General features: G+C 34.9%; 1 protein-coding gene across 4 annotated transcripts in view; it reads right to left on the bottom strand.

The window, feature by feature from the left end:
- The window catches only part of LRBA (LPS responsive beige-like anchor protein), a 686,065-nt gene that overhangs the window by 414,914 nt on the left and 252,939 nt on the right, over positions 1 to 18,212 (bottom strand). The window lies entirely within an intron of this gene.

The following is an 18,212-nucleotide window of genomic DNA, read 5'->3' as shown; positions in this document are numbered from 1 at the left end:
TATTAATAATATTTTGCCTGCAAATGCTGTCATTGCTCATGCTGTTCAAAATGCCTCAAATCATCTTGTTAGCTGGTCTACTATCACTAAACAAAATTTGTGATGTCCAGATTTTGGTATTGCTATAAAATCAATTTAGAGATGTTCAAATGGTATATATGCCAATGGATGTCCCCCAAATGCCTTTCCTCGAAAGCTATGTTTGTTATGCCAGGGGCTATCCATAGTTTCTTCACCAAATCTACAATGCCTTGTATTCCAAAATGACCATTTTAATGAATTAATTGGCAGATTTGTTGATAATATGTTCTTGGAAGTATTGGTTTACCTTGTGATGCCACCCATACACCACTACTTTGTTTAACCTAAAAGTTCTGCTTCCATTTTTTAACCTCTTTTTCATTATATGCAAGGGACAAATCTGCTTCATTATAACAGTCTAATTTAAAATCAATTCAGAGCCTTCTGTGGCAGCAAGTTTTGTAACAACATCTGCTCTGTGGTTTCCTTTTGAAACAAAGTCAATTCCACCAGTGTGGGGAGAGCAATGTACAACTGCCAGAGATTCAGGTAGTTGTAAAACTTCAGTGATAATTTTGGAGTTCATGATGGTTTTGCCAGCTGAGGTTAAGAAACCTCTTTGTAGCTAGAGTCCCCACAGCATGACATATTCCAAAGGCATACTTTGAATCTGTATAGATTATTGCTTTTTTGTCTCTTGCAATTCCTAAGGCTTGTTTCAATGCTATTAACTCTGTACTTTATGTGCTTAGATTTGATGGAAGCGAAGCTGACCACAGGGTTACAAATTCTGTAACTACAGCTGCTCCAGTATAACACATACCATCTCTCATAAATGAAGAGCCATCCATAAACAAAATTAGATTTGCATTTTCTAATGGAGTGTCTAATAGATTATCACAAAACTTTTCTGCCATAGACACTAATGATTTGCAACTATATAAACTAAATATAAAAGCAGTGTAGGAGGGCTGAGTATTGTACAGCGTTTCAAAGTGATGTTTTCATTGCCTAGTCAAATTATTTCATATTTTGTAAGCCTTTAGCCTGAGAATACTTCTTAAATAGAAAAAGGGAAAAATTAAAAAAATTCTCTTAAAAAGGACAATTTGGAATTATGCACAAAGAGCCATAAAAAATGCATAATCTTTAATCTAGTAATACCACTACAAAGTCTATATCCCAAAGAGTTAAAAAAATGGGAAAGGACTTACTTGAATAAAAATATTTACAGCTACTTTTTTGTGGTGGCAAAGAATTGGAAAGGAATGTCCCTCAATTGGGGAATGGCTGAACAAATTGTAGTAAATGGTAGTGAGGGAATACAATTGTGTGATAAGAAATGATGAAAAGGATGATTTCAGAAAGAGCTGGAAAAACCTACCTGAACTGATGCAAAGTGAAATAAGCAGAACCAGGTAAATACTATATACAATAACGGCAATATTATGGAAAGATTAAATGTGACACTTAGATACTAATAGGGATACAATGATCCAGAACAGTTCCAAGGGACTTATCAGGAAGGAAGGAAGGGAGGGAGGGAGAGAGGGAGAGAAGGAAGGAGGAAAGGAGGAAGGGAAAGGGAGGAAGGGAAGAAAGGAAAAGGAGGGAGGAAGGGAGGAAGGGAAGAAAGGAGGAGAAAGGGAGAAAGGGAGGAAGGAAGGAAGGAAGGAAGGAAGGAAGGAAGGAAGGAAGGAAGGAAGGAAGGAAGGGAGGGAGGAAGGGACGAACGAACGAACAAAAACATTCTTATAACAATTTAAACTTAAGTAAAACAAAGTTCTGCATTGGTCATGGCAAAAACAAACAAACAAACAAACAAACAAACAAATAAATAAATGGATGAGTGTGCAAATGAGTAAATATATATGTATGTATGTTGCTATTTGTATCTGAGTCTGCCCTCTTTTTTATTTGTGTACTGATCATTTGGTATTTTTCTTTCTTTTTTAAAAGTGAAATTAGCTAAAGGTCTATCAATTTGCTTTTTTAAAAAGCTTCTGTTATTATGTATTAATTACATGTCTTTATTTCAATATTCTTTGATTTCCAAGATTTCAATTTATGTGTTCAGGTTAAGTTTAAAATTTGGGGGTTTTAAGTTATTTTAGTTGCAATCTCTAAAAATATTTCTGATTTACATAAATTGTTTGTCGAGTTTTCAATGCCCCAGTTCATAATTTATTTTTTAAGGGGCCATGTACAACTGAAAAATGTTTTTTCTCTTTATATTCTCATCCAAAAAAAAAACACAGGTTCATCATTTATAATTATTTTTTAAAATATCTTTAATGGTTATCATTTTTCTTTTTTATTGGGGGGGGGGTTAAAGTTAACTAAGGATGAAAAGAATGCATTGAGGTCTCCAATATCATGATTTAATATTTCTCCCTGTACACTATTTATAGTTTTCTTTAAGAATTTACATGTGAAAAAAAATAATTTACACAATAATTTACATGATTCAATGCATATAAATTTAGCATTGATATTAATTCATTGTTTTCTTTTTTGTAAACAACAGATTGTTTGATTCCCCTTTCTAATCAATTCTGAAGTCCAGATTAGTTTTCTGGGCCAGTTCATGGCACTGTTATGTAGATTCATGCTCTTTACTTGTATATTTCCCTCCCAGCTACTCTTGTTACACCTTTCCAGCTTTTTATAAATATATATATGTATAATATATATATTTTTTTCCTTGTTAAGGAGATAACTATGGTGAGAAATGAGTGTGTCTAGGACCAGTGCTCAAGGTTTGATATTATTTGCTTTACCACTCCTGTCCTTTCTTTTGCCTAGAGTATAACACCGTTGTCATCCTTTGTTTTTAAGTTTTTCTTTGTGATTCACCTTTCACACAGAGTTTTAATTGTTTAGGACTAATCCCTCCTTTACTATATCTAACTCACCCTTCACAAGTGTTCTTTCCATTTCCTTTTTAAGTCAAAATTGTCATAATGCACCTCCTTATCTGAATTCACTTAGGCATCTACCCTTACACCAGTTATGGGCAAACTTTTTAAAGAGGGGACCAAAGGAAAGGAAATGCTCATCTGTCAATCTGTTTCTAAGGCAACTCTTTCAAAGTTTCATTGTATTATATCCTACTCGTTGTATTTGGGAGATTAGGAATAATGTCAAGCAGCCAGAGAGAACATTTCAGGGAGCCACATCTGGCCCACAGGCCATAGTTTGCTCATCACTGCCCTAAACTGATAAAAAAAGATGGTCCTTGTTGACAAGACCAAAGCTTCTCCATGCACACTTAATGCCAGCCTCTTCAATTTCCCTGAAAAAATTCCCCAACTACTGTCCCCAATTTTTCTTCTGTTTCTACTATTTCTTTCCTGCTGACATCATAATTTAAAAAACACCCACTCACTTGATCTAATTATCTCAGCCAACTGATGTACATATACAGTGTGTGTCTACATACTTATTGCAAAGAAAGGAAACATACATATATTTCAAGTTCCTTAAAAAAGACTTCACATTCCATACTTCTACTTCCTTTCATCTTATATTTAAAATCCTCTCCAATTTGGCTGATTTATTAAGTTGTATATATATATACCTGTTGGATTTTCATATTAAATGCATTCCTTTGTTAAGTTTTTTTTTGTTCACATTTGGGTTTTTTGGGGAGGGGAGAGAGTGAGTGGGGGATATGACCAAATGAAACTGCTCTTTGCAAAAACACCAGTGATCGGGGGTAGCTCGGTAGCTCAGTGGATTGAGAGCCAGGCCTAGAGACAGGAGGTCCTAGGTTCAAATCTGGCCTCAGACACTTCCCAGCTGTGTGACCCTGGGCAAGTCACTTGACCCCCATTGCCTACCCTTACCAATCTTCCACCTATAAGTCAATACACAGAAGTTAAGGGTTTAAAATTAAAAACAAAAACAAAAACAAAAACAAAAACACCAGTGATCTCATAACTGCCAGCTCTAATGGCTTTTTAGTAATTCTCATCCATCTTTACATCTATACAACCACTGACACTCTAGATCAGTCTCTTTTGGCCATTCTTTCCTCTTAAGGTTTTGTGACACTACTCTCTAGATTTAATGCTTGCCATTCTGACTTCATCCTCAGTCTTCTTTGCATGTTTTGTCTTTTATGTCATACCCAGTAGGTGAGAATATCCCCCAAAACTCACATGGCAATCACATCAAACTCAAGAGTCCAATTATCTCTACATAGATTATTACAAAATCTAGATATTCAGCCAAGTTCCGTATCACTTTACAGCCTTTTGGCCATCTTGGAATGGTTGTTACCTCATTCTGATAGGTGAACTTTCACCTTTATTTTCACTAGCTTTCACCTGGAACTAGGTCTCTATGATAATTACTATTTATCTCTCTATGGCATGTGCATAACACACATCATCTTTTTCTCCCTCCTTGCTTTACCAGACCCTCTTCATCTACTGTCTTTTCTCAGAAGAAGGAAATAATGTAAGTGTCTTGAGGTCAAACACTATCTTGCTTGCTTATTATATATGTATCCCCAGTATTTAGGACAATTCATGGCAAAATGGTCTGCTACAAAAGAGAACTCATTATCTTTCCCAACAAATCCTTCTGACTTCTGAACTTTTACTATTAAGATCACAATCAACTTCCCAGTCACTCAAGTTCATAACCTCATTTTCATTCTCAACTCCTCAGTATTCCTTATCCAACATATGCATTCTAGTGCCAAATCTTGTGATTCCTACATCTCACTTATCCCACCTATTCACTTGCACAGGCACTATTCTTAAAGAAGCCTCTTTTGCTTGTCTTTGAACTACAAAAATAGCCTTCTGGTTGATCTACCTGCCACTATTCTCTTCTCTAACTTCCTCCAAAACCATACTAAAAAGAACAAGTCTGGAAGGAAATAAAAATCAAGATGGCATTATAGCAGAAAGGAAGTACAGCAGAGTTCTCCCATCAAGCTTCATTCAAAAAGATCTCGAAAACACACTAGATTAAATTCTAATTGAGAAATCCAAGAAGTTACAATGAATAATTTTCCCAGCCAATTTTAGTTTGTGGAGAAATATAAGTCCACAGATACTGGGGATGCAATCTGACTAAGAGTATAATGTGCAGAGTACCTCAAAACTTGGGTATGGGGGAAAGAAGAACCAGAGAAAAAAAGAGATCCCAGAGAATCCCTGAACTAGCCCAGAGGACAAGAATGGATGCCAGGTGACAACTCAGTCATTCACTACTAAGGTGTCACTTATAGATCCAGGGCAGACAGAACAGGGGACTAGCATGGAGGGACTACAAAAAGTAGCAATCACACAGAAGTAGTCAAAGTATACTGGGCTGTACCATATAATGAGAGAGGAAGAGGAAAGGAAATTATTCTTTATTAAAAGCCAACAATTTGCCACACACTGCCTTAAGTAGTTTACAAGAATTATGCCATTTGATCCTTACAATAACCTTGGGAGGCTGGTGCCATTACTATTCCCATTTTACATTTGATAAAACTGAAGCAGACAGAAGTGAAATAATTGATTCAGGATCAAAAAGCTAAAAAATGTAAATTCAGGTTTTCTTGACCCTAGGCCCAATGCTCTGGCCACTATACCAAATAGCTTCCTAGACAAGCTGTGGTTGCATGGTTCAAATCACAAGAGGCGATAGATTGAATTCTAGTCTCGAATTTAGGGTAACACCTATAGAGAAATAAGCAAGGAAGGAATTCAAAACCAAAAAGGAGCCTACATTTCAGTCACTACAGAGCCTCCTAGGGACTAGTACTAATATAATTAAAAGATACTACTCAAGATTTATTTAAACTCTCAAGAATTTTACACCGTGAGATAAAAGAGGTCGGGTGGAGAAATTAGTTCCCCTTAGAGTTGGGACATCCTACTTACTAATCCTTACCTTATTCATTGTTATATAATATAAATAGATTTTTATAGATATATTTAGCCTCCAAGTAGTTGTGTACTGGTCTAGAGAAGGGAAGTCACTCCTGGCTTTCCTTCAAGGAGGAGAGCTGAAAAATATTTTGTGATCATCAAGCAAAGTATTCTATCAGAGCATCCTCCTTGATAACATCCTTTTATACCCCATTATTACATATACATTCTGACAGTAAATTATTTCTTCATCTTGTGTATTCACTCAAGCTACTCTTACACTCTTTATCATGGACTAATAACTCACAAAAATGTTATCTGACTAAATCTAATCTATAATCCTTATATATAAGTAAATTATTTACGATAAAGTATTTCCAAGTAAACAGAGTCAGTTAGCCCAATGTCTCAAAGGCTAACTGGCCAGAGTGTAGCTCTGAAATGTCTCTCAGAGCTCAGGAAAGCAGGCCTTTGTTCTTTCTCCTCTCACACATAGTTCTCAAAACAGTAGATCTGATGATTTCTTCTTCATGATGAATTTCCACACTGAGGAAAGTTGGAAAACCCTCAAGATGGTTTCTGAGTTTTCTTTCTTTCCAGTCACAACAAAGCTAATCCAGAGAGCAAAAGTTGAGCTGGCCAGTCTCCTCAGAATTTTGAGATCAACTACCAAAACTCTGCCTGTTCTACTCCTTCAAAGTTCTAAGCTCATGCACACAGAACAGAACTCTCTTGCCTCAGCCATTCTGCAGTTTTAGAGGCATCTTTCCAAGATTCCTTATCTTATCAAACCTAAACAATATCTATTTTCTATTTCATTTCTATATCACATAACCATTTTCTTTGTGTTTTCACATCTATCCACACATATTTTAAGAATGAACTAAACTACATGTTAAAATAATTTTCCACACGTAACAGAGAATGTTACACATGAAAACCTATTGAAACATAAGATCAGATGATAATGGCAAACCATATTTCCTGAGAAAAATGCCAGCATTAGACAAAACTAAAATTTACAAAACACAACAAAGAGAAAAAAAGAAATTTTAACAAAGAATGTGAAATCTTCTAAAAAAATAGTCCTTAAATTTTCTCCTTTAATTTATAGTCAACCTGGTACACACGCACATGTAGAAACCCCAGGAAGTCCTAAGAATTAGTTCTACAAAAAAGATACTTTCAGTACTATAAACCCAAATAAAAGACCCAGAATCTGGAACCAGATAATTCCATTTTCATTCCATTCCATCATATTCCATTTTAACTGTATACAATGTGTGTGCTCCATAACATAATTTGAACTCTCTGGATCATACTGCTTCATCTGTCAAATTAAAGAATGGGAATAAACAGCCTTGAAGCTTCCTTACAATTGGAAATCTATAATACCAATATCTATGATTAAGTTATGAATTATGTTAATCATATTCTGTGTCTATACATTTATACATGGAGAAGAGGACTATCCAAAGCTATGTAGGATATGCTAATCAATAAGAAACAAAAATCTACATTTATTAAAATTATCAGAAATAAAATATAAATTTACTTCCAGGCCTTACTATATAGCCAAGGCAATCTGTATAGTGACATTAAAATTCATATTGCAGTTTGAGCCATAAAGTAAACCAAGCAAAGTTTATTACTACAAAACCTTGGTCTATAAAACAGTACTGAATAAGAATTAAAACTGAGAGGAAGTCTTGAGTTTTATGCATGAGGAAGCATAGGCTGAACAGAAAAGGGCAACAAATTTTATCACAGCTAGAAATACTAGATTTAATTACTGAAGAGAAGTCAGGCAAAGAAGTTGGTTGCTGAAAATAATTTACAACCTCTGTAAAAAGTCGTGAGAGATTATTAAGAAATTGACAAGAGCCAGTAGTAATAAGAAACCCAGATTTCAAGAATGCACAGATGATAGAGAAAATCATAAAAGTCTTCTTAAAATAATGAAATAGATATATGACACCTGCTCAACAAAATGCAGAGATCACTACTAATATAAGCAGCTTGTTGATATTACCCACAATATTTGTCAATAAGGTCCAATTGGTCTTAATTATATTCAGATACTCTTCTTTGACTGTTTCTTTTGAGTAACCTTTCAGCATCTGGACATTATTTGTCATCTCTTCAAGTCTACAAACTACCCTGGGGCACATATCATATTCTACAAATTTACTCTCTGCACCATAGCAGACAGTTTAAAATCCAAATTTTCTCCATCTCTTCCACGAAGGCAGACTCACTAAGAAGGCAGACTTAATTATATCAATTACATATGTGAAATCATTCAAAAAATTGCCATGGCAGCTTTCTTAATTTTCACTCAGAATTCACTAGTTCTCCCTCTGGAGGTAGATAGCATTTTTATTCACTAAGTCCTCTGGAATTATCTTGGATCATTGTATTGATCAAAGTAGTCAATTCTTTCACAATTGATCATCATTACAACATTGCTGTTATCATGCTCAGTGATCTCTTGGTTTTTCTCACTTCACATTGCAGCAGTACATGCAATACTATATAGTACACCTGAAACCACTCACAGACAATAGTACATCACAAACATATGTCACAAATTGTTCAGTCAACTGATAAGCATCTCCTCAATTTTCAATTCTTTGATATAAATATTTTTGTACTTATATGTCCTTTTCCCTTTTCTTTGATTTCTATGGGATACAGACCTATTAGTAGTATTTGGTGCAAAGATATGCAATTTTATAGCCCATTGGGTCTAGTACTAAATTGTTCTCCATTCCACCAAAAGTTTATTGGTTTATCAATTGTTCCCTCATATTTTTCAACATGTCTTTTCTAATAGGTATGAGGTGGTACTTCAGTTGTCTTAATTTGCATTTTTTTCTAGTCAATAATGATCTCCAGAATTTCTGTCATATGAGTTTATATAGCTTAGATTTCTTCTTCTGAAAAATGCCTGTTTATATTATTTGATCATTTGTCAATGGTAATGGCTCTTGTTTTTATAATCATTTTTATAAATTAGAATCAATGCTATACTCAGTGCATATATACACATATATACATATATAAAAGAAATTATCTATCAGAGAAATAAGCTATAAAATTTTTATATTAATTCATTGTCTATAGTTCCTTTTAGCAAAATGTAGTTTCCCTAATTATTCCACTTAATTAGGTCTATTTTTGCTTTTAATTTGTTTGAGATTATTATAACTACTTCTATCATTTTTTACTTTAACAGAAGCATATTAGATTCTATTCCAGTCCTTTATTTTAACCCTGTAAAGAGCTATCCTGTTACAAATGTATTTATTTATTTTTTTTTAAACCCTTACCTTCCAATTTAGAATCAATATTGTGCATTGTTGTTAAGGCAAAAGAGCAATAAGGGCTAGGTAATGGTGGTTAATTGACTTGCACTGGGTCACATAGCTAGGAAGGGTCTGAGACCAGAATGGAACCCAGGACCTCCTGTCTCTAGGCGTAGCTCTCAATCCAGAGTCACCTAGCTGCCCAGAAATGTGTCTTTTATAAACAACATATTGCTAGATTCTAATTTCAAATCCATTCTACTATTTGCTTATATTTTATGGATGAACTCATTCCTATTCCCATTCCCATTCCCAATTGATTACTGTGTATGATACTTTAATCCATTTTCTTCTGTTTCTTCTTCTTTCTGTTTTTATTCTATATCGCCTCAAAACTCTGTTGCTAGAAGTAGACTCAAAATCAGTGGTTCCCAAACTTTTTTGGTCTACCATCCCCTTTCCAGAAAAAATATTACTTAGCCCCCTGGAAATTAATTTTTAAAAATTTTAATAGCAATTAATAGGAAAGATAAATGCACCTATGGCCATCACTGCTTCCCTAGATCACTGCAGCACCCACAAGGGGGCAGTGGCACCCACTTTGGGAATCACTGCTCTAAATGATCACTCTATTGTAAATATTAATAATATAGAAATAGGTCTTGACCAATGATACATGTAAAACCCAGCTAAATTGTTCATTGGCTATGCGGTGGGGGAGAAAGGAGGGGAGGAAAAGAATATGAATCTTGTAACAATGGAAAAATATTCTAAATTAATTATTTTCAAAAAAATTAAAACCCATCTGCTTTTAACCATTTCCTCCCTTAATCTGTCCTCCACATTTATCATCCACTCATTCCTTTATCTTATCCCCTTCTCCTCCTAATTCCCTATTGGTCAAGTTATATTTCTATAAAAAACAGAGTGAGTGAGTGTGTATATGTGTAGCTTCCCTCTCTGAACCAATTCTGATAAGTGAGATTCAAGTATTGCCTAAAAACCTGCCATTTCCCCCTCCACTATAAAAAGCTTTTCCTTGCACAACTCTTTTATGTAGCTTCATATACTATCCCTTTACCCAGTGCATTCCTCTTTCTCATCAAATCATTTTTTAGAACATTCCAATATAATGACATCACAGTCTTGTCTTCTATGTAAATTCCTTTTAAGTAAAAAGGATAAAGATTTCAAAACACATGAATGTAAACAGTTTAACTTTTCTGAGATGCTTATGATAACTCTTTTATGTTTAATTTTTTAATGCATCCCTTGAATCTTGTGTTTGAATGTTAAATTTTCTATTCAGTTGTGGTCTTTTCATCAGGAATGAATGATAGTTCTTTATTTCATTAAACTTCTATGTTGTCCACTAAAGAATTATACTCAGTTTTGCTGGGTAGATTATTATAGGTTGTAATTCTAGCTGGTCAGCCTTCTATAATATCATATTCCATACCTTCCATTCCTTTAAAATGGAAGCCACTAAATCTTTTGTGATCCTACATGATATTCCATGTTATTTGAATTGTTCCTTTCTAGCTGCATGGAGTATTTTCTCCTTGAGGTGTGAGATATGGAATGTGAGTATTATATTCCTGAGAGTTTTCATTTTGGAACTTCTTTCAGAATGTGATCATTGTTATTTCAATTTCTACTTACCACTCGGGATATAAGAGATAGGGTTCCTTTTCCTTATACTCTCTTGGAATATTACATCTGAGTTCCTTCTTTGATCTTGACTTTCACAGTGTCTAATAATTCCAAAATTTTCTCTCCTTGTTCTATTTTCCAACTCAGTTTTGTTTTTGTTTTTATAATGAGATATATCACATTTTCTTTTATTTTTTCATGCTTTTGACTTTGACTTTTTTTTTTCTTGATATCTCATGGAGTCATTGGCTTGCTCAATTCTAGTTATTTTGGAATTACTTTTTTCAGTGAGGTTTTGTATCTACTTTCCATTTAACTAATTCTGTTTTTTAAAAAAGTTGTTTTCCTCAGAGAATTTGTATGTTTCCTTTTCCATTTAGACAATCCTGGTTTTTAAGTTATTTTCTTCAGTGTTCTTTGGTACCTCTTTTACTAAGTTATTAATTCTTTTTTCATAATTTTCCTATTTATCAATTTCATCCCCCCCCCAATTTTTCCTCTAAAACTCTTATGTCTTTCTTTAACTCTTCTAGGAATTCTTGATGGACTGAGGCACAATTAGAATTTTTCTTTGAGGATTTGTTCATAGCTATTATTGTTGTATTCTGAGATTATGTCTTTGTATTACCTGCCACCTTTGTAGGTTTTTAATGGTCTAGTTTTTCATTGTTTTTGTTTGCTTATTGTTCCTAGACTATTTCTTGGCTTTGAACTTTATGTTAAAGTTGGTTTCTAATCACTCCAGGAGTGGGGAAGCACTGTCTCAAGTTTTTTTGTGAGACTGTTTTCATAGCTATTTTTGGGATTCAGCAAATTTTGGGTACTTCTAAGGTGGTGTGATCCAGGGAATGGTGTGTACACTGTTCTCCTGGTTTGAACTCTGGTCTTTACCCAGGAAGAACCTTAGGTCCTCTGCAATTAGATGTACTAGTGTTCTCTTTGCCTTGAAATTTTGACCAGGACCCTCACTCTATTGTGACTGACACCCAATACTCCTTTCCACCCTGAAAATACAATCTAGAACTATGTATGGGCAGTAGAGTTGAAAACCAATGCAAGTTGTACCCAGTGCCAGCAAAGAGTCTCCTGTAATCTCATCCTGAACCAGTTTTAGGACCCCCTTATCAAATCTGAGTTGGGAGTTACTGAGGCAATAGTTACAGCCACTGTTGCTGCCACTGTGTGCCTAGGCTTTTCCACCCTGGAATTATAAATGTTTCTTGCTGACTTAGTAAGTTCTGTCAGCTGGAAAAATGTATCACACTGACCTTTTGTAGGCTCTGCCAATAAAAAATTTGACTTGAGGTATTATGATAAGGTGGTTTGTAGGGACTGTTGAAATAGTTCAACTGTGTTGTTTCTAATTCACCATACTGGCCCTGCCTCTTCCCTAGAGTTTGTGTGTTTGTTTTAGTAGAATTTGTGAGTAAAGAACCTGAAAGAATTATATAGTAAAAAGGCAGAAAAAAATTTATTTCATAGGCTATAGAGTTAAAAGGAAAATTAGTAACTATTATTATTTTACAAATGAGAAAATCAAGGCTCAGAGAAGTTAACTAACCCAATATCATACCTAAAATAATCAGCATAATTCAATTTTGAACTTAAGATGTCTGAATATAAATTCAGCATTCAATCACCTTTCCCTTCCTTACTTGTCCCTTTCTTTTCTCTCTTTTTGTCTTTCTTTCTCCCTCTCATCTCCTTTTCCTTTTGCTCCTTCCTTCTGTTGTTAATTAAAAGCCTAGTAAGACTGTGAAGCTTTAATGATTTAATCTTGTTGTTGCCATCTAGGATATATACTTCCTTCTGAATGTAATCTTCTTCTGTCCCAATTCACCAAACCATTTCAAACCATTTCTTGGAATAAATGGAAAAAACAGGAAAAGGTAGTTTGGTGAAAACAACTAATACATTAACAATGTGTGAGAGCCTATTCATACCTACAATATTTATATGCAAACCAAGTGAAGAGAAGAGGAAGAAAAATTTTCATAGCTCTACTCCAGATTTAATTAATATAATTGCATATCACATAGCTTCTCATAATTGTTCCTTTCATTTACACTACCATTACCAATGTGTGCATTTACTTGATTCTGTTTATTTTACCTTAAAACAACTCATATTAACCTTTCCATTATTCTTCATATTTCTCATTTTATGATAAAGTAATCTTTAACATGTTTTAACATTTAATTTGTTTAGCCTACAAAGTTAGAATATATAGAAGATAGAGCAATGCACTTGAAGTCAGTAACATCTAAATTTGAATCCTCCTCAGATACTACTAGCTCTTTGGCCTTAAAAAAATCACTTACTTCTCCTAGTCTCAGTGGGTTCATTGATAAAATAAGTATTATCTTACAGGGTCATTCTAAGGATCAAATAAGTTAACACATGTAAAAGACTTTAAAAATTTTAAATCAGTATATAAAAGGTGGTGGTGATGGTAGTTGCTTAGTCCTTTATGTTTGACTCTTTGTGAGCCCATGGATGAAAATACTTGAAAAAGAAGTTGGAGTAGTTTGCTACTTCCTTCTCCAGTGGATTAAAGCAAACAGATAGTAAGTGACTTACCCAGGACTAGTAAGCATCTGAGGCCAGATTTGAATTCACGTCTTCCTAACTTCAGGCCTAGCATTCTATCCACTGAACCATAAAGCTGCCTTGTAAATATACATATAAAAGTAAGTTACTATTAATATTATGGTTACTTGTGCTTATTTATTTCTCATTCAATTGTCATCTACTTTGCTTTAAATGTTGTAACACACGAGTATGCTATGAATATTTTGGTGAATATTATAGGTCTCTTATTTCTGTTTTTGATCTATTTGGGATACGAGTTTAGTGATGCAATCTCTGAGTCAAAGACTATATCCATCATGCTTATAATTTTAGTAAAATTCCTAGCTACTTTGCAGAAAAATAGGTCTCATTCACACATCAACCAGTGAAATAATGTGCTTGTTGTTGTGAGGAAGATTAGTTAGTAATTAATTAAATATTAAGGTTGGACCTAACAGGAAGGACTGGAGCATTCCAAGATGGAATGAAGGAGCAGGAAGTAGGGCTTGTGCTCTGGGAGAGACTCCATTAGTGGTTGGCACAAACTGTTGCTAGCCCTGGGAGATCTCAGAGTTAAGGACACCCTGCATCCTGACTCCCTGGGGTCCTGAGTGGAGGTGGTTTTCAGCATGTAGACAAGACCTGCAGAGCTGCACCAAGTGGAGTAGGAGTTTGGGATCTGGTGGACAGCATCTCAAGCACACTCTCTCTACTTGGATACCTTGGACCACCTTGGCTTTTGGCATCCTGTGATCATCTTTGGATTACTGTGAGAACCCTCAAAGCCACCCTCAGGCCCTTTAACTGTGCTAGTCAAACCTGGCTGGAACCAGGCTTGAAGCAGCCTTCCCAGAGAATCCAGTACTGCTTCTTTGAGCCCTGCCTGGCCTAGGTCAATTAGAGTTAGTGTAGACAAGTCCTCCCCTTGCCCCTGTGATTTTGCCCTTTAGGTTTTTAAGTGTAGAATCTCCTATCCCACCTTTATAAGTAAACCATAATTAAAACTGTTAAAAAAAACCCTTTACCTTGCCTGCTGGTTCCAAAGACCCTGCCTAGGGTGAGCAGAGTGACAGTTAGGCCAACTGCCATTCTTGATGCCATTCTTGGTCTCCCTATCCTGGTCCTGTCTCTCCTTCAACCCAGTGTGTGTACCCACAACCATTTAGATTATATTTTAACATCCCTGGTGCCCATATTTTTACATTGTCGCTGTCACCTCTAAACATTAACTTTCTCAATTGTTTTTCACTTTCCTGTTAAATGTTGTGAAGTGCCATGAAAAAAAATCATATATATTGATAATCTTCACTCCTAACAATTCACAAAGAATGGCTTTATTTGATTAATGTATTCTTTCTGCCTAAAATATTCTTTCTCCATCTTTACAATAAAGAATCACCTACATATCCTAAAACATTATGGAAGTTAAAAAGCTACCTCCTAAGTAAAACTATTCCCAATTTGCCCATAATTAAATTTCTCTTCATGTAAACTCTTAGGATACTTTATGTGCACTTATCCTTTAGGACTTACCAATAAATAGAAGGCATTTTCGTAGTGTATACTTCTTGTTACCACTCAACTATAATAGACTCTGAGAGTAGAAATTGAATCTACTTCCCTATGTAAACCCCAGAGCCTGCACATTGCACACTGACTCCCATCAAAAAAATGTTCAAAAAAGGATTGTTGGGTTAAGAGGAAAATAAATAGTATTGTCCATAATGTTAAATTTTATTTGAAATTTCTATGTCATCATCAAATTCCCTTGGAAAATAACTGTAAGTGGTCAACAATTTAAGGTAAATTAAGAATTCTGAGAAAGAGCTTATCATCTTATGCAAGACAGATTTGACTGGAAAGTCACCATACAGTTGTTTTTTAAAGGTTTCAATAGAGAAGGGGCATAGGAGAGGTAAGAGGGATGAGAGGAAAAGAGGAAAGGAGCAAGATGGGGAAAAAGAAAAGGGAGAGGGAAAAGAAAGAGATGGAAAGATAGAGACAAAGACAAAAAGAGAGAGACAAAAACAGAGAGAGCTCTTATTAAGCATTCACTATGAACTAGGCATTATACTAAGGGCTTAGGATATAAACATAACCTTCCATAGAATAATTGACAAGCCAGTTACTTTATTCTCACAAATGGTACTGTGAAAGAACTGATGTTTGCTGGGGCGGGGGGGGGTAACTAGTTCTAGATGAAGAAAAGATATATTACTAAACACTGCACAGCATGAAACCTGGTTCAGCATAAGATGACCTTTATGACATAAGCAGTGTCTAAGAAAAATATGCTTTCATCTTTCAAAGTGTTATTAAAGGACAACACAGTTTAGTAATTCTTAAACACAAGTATGCACACATATACTTAAAGCTCTGCATTTCATAGTATTTATGGTTTTACTTTAAAGACAAAGACTTTTTTTTAGACACTAGAACATTCACAGGATAAGAAGGAATTCAAATGTTTAAGCAGAAATAAAGGTTACAATTAAGTCTAAGGTAGTTAAAGTTGTCAGAGATACCTTTTATCCCAAAAAAATTCAGTCACTAAAATTTTCCTTGAAAAAACACTCTTGTTTTAATTCAGTACATGTGTGTATACTTATGTGATACTAGAAAATAACAGTATCATTTCAATTAAATAAGGACAAATTCATTATATATAAAATATTAAAATTACTATTTTCTCCTGAGTAAAGACATTCATATTTTATATGTGGCTACAATAAATTATAATTCAAACGAGTGGATGAGATATGGAAATGAATTATTATTCTCCTAAGTATTAAGAGAAATGATTACAACAAAATAATAGCTTCTATTTATGTGACACCTAATGACTTACCAAGTAATTTCTAAATAATCTAGTAAGGTAGATAGGACAAGTATTATTACACTCGTTTTACTAATGAGAAATCTTAAAAGAATATTTTTAAAAACTGAATCATTAAAACAATTCTGAGATAGCACCTAACACCTATCCAAAAAAGGAAAATGATAAATATCATAGAAGATGTGGCAATTAGGACATGAACTCTTTTGATAAAACTGTGAGCTGATAAAACCATTCTGGAGAGCAATATGGAATCAGGTTCAAAGGGTCACAAAATTATGTATACCCTTTGACCCAGCAATACCACTACTGTGCTTGTATCTCAAAGAGATCAGGGAAAAAGGAAAAGTACCTACCTGGGTAAAATTTAGCAGCTCTTTTTGTGGTAGCAAAGAATTAGAAACTAATGAGTTGACAATAACTTGGTGAGGAGATGAACAGTTTATGTTATATGGCAATGATAGTGAACCTATGGCACAAGTGCCAAAGATAGCACACACAGAGCTCTCTAGGGGCACATGCTCCCCCACCCCCCAGTTCATTACTAGAAAGGCTTAGGGACTCAGGAAGAGCTGCTCCCCTCCCCCTCCCACCATTCCTGACATTTTTTTCACATCCAGCAATCCAATGGGAGCTCAGAGGAGGTAAGGGGGGAAGCTCAGAGGTTACAGAACTGGAGGGGAGAAGAGCTCTTGAGCCCAGCTCTATACTCACTGAGGACATTCCTCACTTCACCTACTCCTCCACCCTGAAGCCAAATGGGAGGGCTTCCTCCCTTCTGTGTGTGTGTGTGTGTGTGTGTGTGTGTGTGTGTGTGTGTGTGTGTGTGTGAAGGGGGGGAAGGGACAGGGCACATCCTACACTCAGTGGGGAAAGGCACATCAGTGGATTCTGGGGTGGGCACGACACTTGGTCGGGGCATGGGGAGTTAGGAACAGGGCCTGGCACTCCATCTCTAAAAGGTTCACCATCACTAGTATATGGTCATAATGGAATATTACTGCACCACAAGAAATGACAGATAGGATGAGTTCAGAAAACCTGGAAAGACTTAAATAAACTGATACAAATTTTAAGTAAGCAGAACCAGGGGAATAATACATACAACAATAAAAATAATATATAATGATCAGCTGTGAAGGATTAAACCATTATTAGCAAAGAAAAGTCCCAAGATATCCACAAGGGACCTATGATGAAAAATGCTATCTACAATCAAAGAAGGAATTGATGAAGTGTGATTTCAGATTAAAGGATGGCATCTTCCAATTGATTGACTTTGTGAGTATTTTATTATATGGGGGATACATGTTTCTGTCACATCATCAGTAATATGGAAATATATATTACATGAATGCACTAGTAGTATAACCTATATGAGACTATTTACTGCCTCAGGTTGGGGGAAGGGAAAGAGGGAGAAAACTAAATCCTAAAATATCAGAAAACAATTGTCAAAATTGTTTCTACATGTAACTGAAATAATTAATTGATTTTTGAAAGTTTTTTAGTTAAAAAAAAAAGCAGCTAAGTCTGTTTTCCAAAGTTATAGAATAGTAGGATTGGAGCCAGAATTTAAACAAAGGACTCTGGACCTTAAGTCTAATATTGTTCCCCTTATGTAATGCCACTTTCCTAAGCTAATGGCATAAGAAAATTAACTTTGGCATTTAAAAGTTTTCTTAGGTTAAAACAGTAGTTTTCATATCTTATCCTTTGTATGTTGTGCTTTTAGAATTTACCTCTTTTGTATCAATTAAGTAAATATAAATTGAATGAAAGCTGCAGAAAGTTGCAATTCAAAATCTTTTCATTAAGCAACCTCAGAAGTAAACAGAACAAATTTGAATATCTATATATTTACTCATACATCGTCTAACTTTAATAAGTCACATGTGGAAAGGTTCATCTTTTCCATCAAAGGTATAAATATGCCAACCCATTAGT

This window comes from Gracilinanus agilis, chromosome 6 (genome assembly GCF_016433145.1).
Source record: "Gracilinanus agilis isolate LMUSP501 chromosome 6, AgileGrace, whole genome shotgun sequence".
Classification (NCBI taxonomy): Eukaryota; Metazoa; Chordata; class Mammalia; order Didelphimorphia; family Didelphidae; genus Gracilinanus; species Gracilinanus agilis.
This window is presented reverse-complemented; position numbering and strand designations above follow the sequence as displayed.